This window comes from Drosophila innubila, assembly GCF_004354385.1.
Source record: "Drosophila innubila isolate TH190305 chromosome 3L unlocalized genomic scaffold, UK_Dinn_1.0 7_D_3L, whole genome shotgun sequence".
Lineage (NCBI taxonomy): Eukaryota > Metazoa > Arthropoda > Insecta > Diptera > Drosophilidae > Drosophila > Drosophila innubila.
The window spans coordinates 103,066-109,446 of NW_022995378.1; the positions used below are offsets into that span (position 1 = coordinate 103,066).

At 31.4% G+C, this 6,381-nt stretch overlaps 1 non-coding gene across 1 annotated transcript in view; it reads right to left on the reverse strand.

Annotated features, from left to right (window-relative positions):
- Positions 1 to 3,259: 3,259 nt before the first annotated feature.
- Positions 3,260 to 6,381, reverse strand: part of LOC117789390 — a 3,953-nt gene continuing 831 nt past the window's right edge. The window contains exon 1 of the ribosomal RNA XR_004617897.1: positions 3,260 to 6,381. This exon is cut by the window's right edge and continues 831 nt beyond it. This is a non-coding gene — a ribosomal RNA (large subunit ribosomal RNA).

A 6,381-nucleotide genomic window follows, 5' to 3' on the forward strand; every position in this document is an offset into this window, starting at 1 on the left:
GAATTTTACATGTCATAAGAAATTTAACTTTTTGTAGTCATATGAAATTTTATATTATTTGGGAGTTGACTTTGTTTTGTCATAAAATATGGCTGTGACTTAAGAAAGTTGAATTTTTCTTGTCATATGATATTTTTATGTCATGAGAAATTTGACTTTTATTTTGTAGTCATATGAAATTTTTATGTTTGAATTTTTCTAGTCATATGAAATTTTTATGTCATGTGAAATTTGCCTTTTTTTTGTATTTATATGAAATTTTTATGTTATATGAGATTTGTTTAATTCTTGTCATATTATATGGTTATGACAAATAAATGTTGAATTTTACATGTCCTAAGAAATTGAACTTTTTTTTGTAGTCATATGAAATTTTTTTGTTTGAATTTTTTGCGTCATATGAAATTTTATGTCATGTGAAAATTGATTTTTTTTTTTGTATTTTAATTTGAATTTTTATTTAAATGAGATGTGTTTAATTATTGTCATATAATATGGTTATGACAAATAATAGTTAAATATTACTTGTCATATAAAATTTGACTCTTTTCTTTGTAGTCATATGAAATTTATGTGTTATATGATAGTTGAATTTTTCTTGTCATATGAAATTTTTATGTCATATGAAATTTTTATGTCATATGAAATTTGACTTTTTTTTGTAGTCATATGAAATTTTATATGTTTGAATTTTTCGTGTCATATGAAATTCTTATGTCTTGTGAAATTTGCCTTTTTTTGTATTTATAAGAAATTTTTATGTTATATGAGATTTGTTTAATTCTTGTCATATTATATGGTTATGACAAAAAATGTTGAATTTTACATGTCATAAGAAATTTAACTTTTGTAGTCATATGAAATTTTTATATTATTTGGGAGTTGACTTTGTTTTGTCATAAAATATGGCTGTGACTTAAGAAAGTTGAATTTTTCTTGTCATATGATATTTTATGTCATGAGAAATTTGACTTTTATTTTGTAGTCATATGAAATTTTATGTTTGAATTTTTCTAGTCATATGAAATTTTTGTCATGTGAAATTTGCCTTTTTTGTATTTATATGAAATTTTTATGTTATATGAGATTTGTTTAATTCTTGTCATATTATATGGTTATGACAAATAAATGTTGAATTTTACATGTCCTAAGAAATTGAACTTTTTTTGTAGTCATATGAAATTTTTTTGTTTGAATTTTTTTGCGTCATATGAAATTTTATGTCATGTGAAAATTGATTGTTTTTTCTTTGTATTTTAATTTGAATTTTTATTTAAATGAGATGTGTTTAATTATTGTCATATAATATGGTTATGACAAATAATAGTTAAATTTTACTTGTCATATAAAATTTGACTCTTTTCTTTGTAGTCATATGAAATTTATGTGTTATATGAGAGTTGAATTTTTCTTGTCATATGAAATTTTTATGTCATATGAAATTTGACTTTTTTTTGTAGTCATATGAAATTTATATGTTTGAATTTTTCGTGTCATATGAAATTCTTATGTCATGTGAATATGAAATTTTTATGTCATGTGAAATTTGACTTTATTTTGTAGTCATATGAAATTGTTGTGTTATATGAGATTTGTTTAATTTTTGTCGTATAATATGGCTATGACAAATAATAGTTAAATTTTACTAGTCATATGAAATTTATGTGTTATATGAGAGTTGACTTTTTATTTGTCATATAATATGGTTTTGACTAAATAAAAGTTGAATTTTTCATGAGAAATTTGACTTTTTTTTGTAGTCATATGAAATTTTATATGTTTGAATTTTTCGTGTCATATAAAATTCTTATGTCATGTGAATATGAAATTTTATGTCATGTGAAATTTGACTTTATTTTGTAGTCATATGAAATTGTTGTGTTAATATGGTTGTGACATAATAAAGTTAAATTTTACTTGTCGTATGAAATTTATGTGTTATATGAGAGTTGACTTTGTTTTTTGTCATATAGTATGGTTATGACATAGGAAAGTTGAATTTTCTAGTCACTTTTACTTTTTTTTTAAGTGAAAGTTAAATTTATTTTGAAATTCCTTTGTCATACTTTAAATACCGACGTTTATCAAAATATGTTCATATTTTCATGAACAAATTATAATCACAAGCTATAATATTATAATATAATAGAGAGGCTTACGGGGCACAGTAAGAGAATCTCGTTAAATCTTTTCAAATGCGTCACTATTTTGATGACAAGACAGTTGGCTACCAATATAAACATATTTTAATATACATCAGAAAATAATATATTATCTTATTGTTTCAATCACACCAAAATTATTTCTTCAACATATTTTCATGCACAAATTTATAATCACAAGCTATAATATTATGTAGAAACTTAGGGACACAGTAAGAATCTCAATAAATCTTTTCAAATGCGTCACTATTATGATGACGAGACAATTGGCTACCGATATATACATATTTTAAATATATACGTGTTTATCAAAATTTCTTTAATATACTCCAGAAATGAATTTCTTTTTTTTTTTATTAAGTGTTAAGACAAAATTATTTCTCCAACACATTTCCATTCACAAATTTTTTAACACAAGCTATAAGTTATAATATTACATCGAAACAACTTACGGACACAGTAAGAACCTCATTAAATCTTATCAAATGCGTCACTAGTATGATGACGAGACAATTGGCTACCGATATAATCATATTTAGAGTATCGCCGTTAATCAAAATTTCTTTAATATACTTCACAGATTAATGCATTTTTAATTAAGTTTTGTTAATACAAAATTGTTTCTCCAACACATTTTCATTCACAAATTTACAATCACAAGCTATAAGTTGTAATATTATATTGAAGCTTACGGACACAGTAAGAATCTCATTAAATCTTTTCATATACGTCACTAATATGATGACGAGACAATTGGCTACCATTTTTATTTTATTTAAACTTTATATAAATCAATGAAATTATATATAATATATTTCTATTATATATATTTCATATATACATACATTTAAGTCTTTTTAAATACGTCACTAATATGATGACGAGACATTTGGCTACCATTTCAAATGAAATTTTTCATAAATCATATATGTATAAAAATACAGATATCATATGTTATACATTATATATAATATTTTATGCCCATAGACATATATATTATACATAGCATATACATACCATCCCTGTAAATATATATATATATTTATATATCTTTACATATTAATATGTGTGTGTTTATTGATCGATTTTTTTAATTGTCGAATCATCAAGCAAAGGATAAGCTTCAGTGGATCGCAGTATGGCAGCTGCTCAACCACTTACAACACCTTGCCTGTTATAAAAGTCGTTTACAATTGATTCTAGGCTTTGTCATTGTATTAAATAATGTTTTAATATATAACTAGCGCGGCATCAGGTGATCGAAGATCCTCCCAATTTACTATGTTATACGTAACATTGGCATCACATCCATTGTCGTCTATTAAATGAATAACAAACTTTTAATGGTTTAGAAGCCATACAATGCAAATTGCCCCTTATTTATCATTGCAGTCCAGCACGGATACGACCTTAGAGGCGTTCAGGCATAATCCAACGGACGTAGCGTCATACCACTGTTCGCTCGAACAAGTATTGTGCCATTGGTCCGTACCTGCGGTTCCTCTCGTACTACGCAGGAATGCTGTCGCAACAACGTTTTGTCATTAGTAGGGTAAAACTAACCTGTCTCACGACGGTCTAAACCCAGCTCACGTTCCCTTGCATGGGTGAACAATCCAACGCTTGGTGAATTTTGCTTCACAATGATAGGAAGAGCCGACATCGAAGGATCAAAAAGCGACGTCGCTATGAACGCTTGGCCGCCACAAGCCAGTTATCCCTATGGTAACTTTTCTGACACCTCTTGTTAAAACTCTTTAAACCAAAAGGATCGATAGGCCGAGCTTTTGCTGTCCCTGTGTTTACTGAACACCGAGATCAAGTCAGCATTTGCCCTTTTGCTCTATGTGTGGTTTCTGTCCGCACTGAGCTGGCCTTGGGACACCTCCGTTATTATTTGAGAGATGTACCGCCCCAGTCAAACTCCCTACCTGGCAATGTCCTTGAATTGGATCATACCTGAGTAATTGGAGTTATACCAAATTATTAAATCAAAAGTACATAAATGCACTCTCTCATTAAAGAATTTGTTTGCGATTATATAACAAACTCGTGATACTTTGATCAAGAAGCTTGCATCAAAACCCAATACCATAAGATATAATAAATATATCCGTATAATGGCTAGGAAATGATACACGTTCCATTTAATCAAGTAAGTAAGGAAACAATAAGAGTAGTGGTATTTCATTGTCGATACTAAACCGAAATCTAATATCTCCCACTTATTCTACACCTCTTATGTCTCCTTACACTGCCAGATTAGAGTCAAGCTCAAAAGGGTCTTCTTTCCCCGCTAATTATTCCAAGCCCGTTCCCTTGGCTGTGGTTTCGCTAGATAGTAGATAGGGACAGTAGGAATCTCGTTAATCCATTCATGCGCGTCACTAATTAGATGACGAGGCATTTGGCTACCTTAAGAGAGTCATAGTTACTCCCGCCGTTGACCCGCGCTTACTTGAATTTCTTCACTTTGACATTCAGAGCACTGGGCAGAAATCACATTGTGTCAACACCCGCTAGGGCCATCACAATGCTTTGTTTTAATTAGACAGTCGGATTCCCCAAGTCCGTGCCAGTTCTGAATTGATTGTTAATTGATAATCGTTATAATTTAAAAGAACTAATTGGTTACCCAATTAGTATTCTTAAAAATTTTAGCAAGAAAGTTCCACAATTGGCTACGTAACTAAACTATCCGGGGAACAAGAAACTACCATAAATGATAGAAACTCTATTTACCCAGAACGAGCACATAAACCATGTTATTGTTTCCCAATCAAGCCCGACTATCTCAATCTTCAGAGCCAATCCTTATCCCGAAGTTACGGATCTAATTTGCCGACTTCCCTTACCTACATTATTCTATCGACTAGAGACTCTTCACCTTGGAGACCAGCTGCGGATATTGGTACGGCCTGTTGAGAAGTTTGCGTGTCCCCACCATAAATTTTCAAGGTCCGAGGAGAAAATATCGACACAACAGTATATGTCATGCTCTTCTAGCCCATCTACCATATCTCTCTGCGAAAGACTTCCATGGTAGTACGGCTATAAAACAGAAAAGAAAACTCTTCCGATACCTCTCGACGGCTTCTTTATGGTCGTTCCTGTTGCCAGGATGAGCACGAGGCCCATATTTAATAACAAACGGATACTCAACAGGTTACGGAATTGGAACCGTATTCCCTTTCGTTCAAAATTATTCAAGTGTATTAATTTTCCAAAATTTTAAATATTGACAACTTTTTACTTGAAAATTTTCGGCTTTCGCCTTGAACTTAGGACCGACTAACTCGTGATCAACCACTGTTCACACGAAACCCTTCTCCACTTCAGTCCTCCAAGGTCTCATTCGATTATTTGCTACTACCACCAAGATCTGTACCAATGACGGCTCCATGCAGGCTTACGCCAAACACTTCTATGCACACCATTGTACCTTCCTACTCACTAAAGTTTCAAAATTTATATTACAAGTAATATAAATCATCTACTTTAGCGGTAATGTATAGGTATACAACTTAAGCGCCATCCATTTTAAGGGCTAGTTGCTTCGGCAGGTGAGTTGTTACACACTCCTTAGCGGATTTCGACTTCCATGATCACCGTCCTGCTGTTTTAAGCAACCAACGCCTTTCATGGTTTCTGAATGAGTTGTTAATTTGGGCACCGTAACATTACGTTTGGTTCATCCCACAGCGCCAGTTCTGCTTACCAAAAGTGGCCCACTGGGCACATTATATCATAACCTTAAACTTCATATCAAGAAAGTTAAGGTTCTTACCCATTTAAAGTTTGAGAATAGGTTAAGATCGTTTCGACCCTAAGGCCTCTAATCATTCGCTTTACCAGATAAGATTATTTTATACAACAGTTAAATGCACCAGCTATCCTGAGGGAAACTTCGGAAGGAACCAGCTACTAGATGGTTCGATTGGTCTTTCGCCCCTATACTCAATTCTGACAATCGATTTGCACGTCAGAACTGTTTCGGTCTTCCATCAGGGTTTCCCCTGACTTCAACCTGATCAAGTATAGTTCACCATCTTTCGGGTCACAGCATATATGCTCAAGGTACGTTCCAGTTAGAGGCATAAATAATATAAATATTATCATACATAACTATATAGAACGCCCCGGGATTGTGTTAATTAACTATAAATAGTTAAAAAACTAATCCCATTAATAGTCAAGTTAATTACGCTATTAGGTTTTT